Source organism: Nematolebias whitei, chromosome 10 (genome assembly GCF_014905685.2).
Source record: "Nematolebias whitei isolate Nwh7 chromosome 10, NemWhi1, whole genome shotgun sequence".
NCBI classification, from domain to species: Eukaryota; Metazoa; Chordata; class Actinopteri; order Cyprinodontiformes; family Rivulidae; genus Nematolebias; species Nematolebias whitei.
In genome coordinates, this window is record NC_056507.1 from 17,155,940 (window position 1) to 17,156,575 (window position 636).

Here is a 636-nt window from a genome sequence, read left to right on the forward strand (position 1 = left end):
ATGGATGGATGGATGGATGGATGGATGGATGGATGGATGGATGGATGTTTTTGTTTTGAGAGGAAAACCATGTTCGTTGTTGCTGATGTTGTTGTTACTTGACTCATTTTAAGAAGGGGTTTTCAAAAGCAAGTGTTTCAATGGTAAATGGTAAATGAACGGTACTTATATATCGCCTTTCTGTCTTATCAAGATACTCAAAGTGCTTTACAACACAATCTGTGCCCTCATTTACCCATTCATACAGCACTCTACTATACTTTTACAAAGATTAATCAGAGCTTTATCACATTCATACACCGATGGGACACACATTGGAGGCAATGGGGGGTTTAGTGTCTTGCCCAGGGACACTGCTGGTGGAATCGAACCCCCGTCTTTTACATTGGAGGACAACTGCTCTAACCACTTATCCACAGCTGCTCCTAGACATTAAAATAATGTCTAATCGAATGACAACCTGTTTCTGTTGCATTTCTCACAGTTTTTAAAAGGTCACACTGATGAAGGTGTAACTATAGAGCCATGATACTTTACCTTTTGCATTTATTTTTTCTTGACTTAATCTTTAATCGTTAACACAGTGGTCACAAGGTGGGGGGCCGTGCTATCTTGGCAGTCTGTGCCACAGTCTCA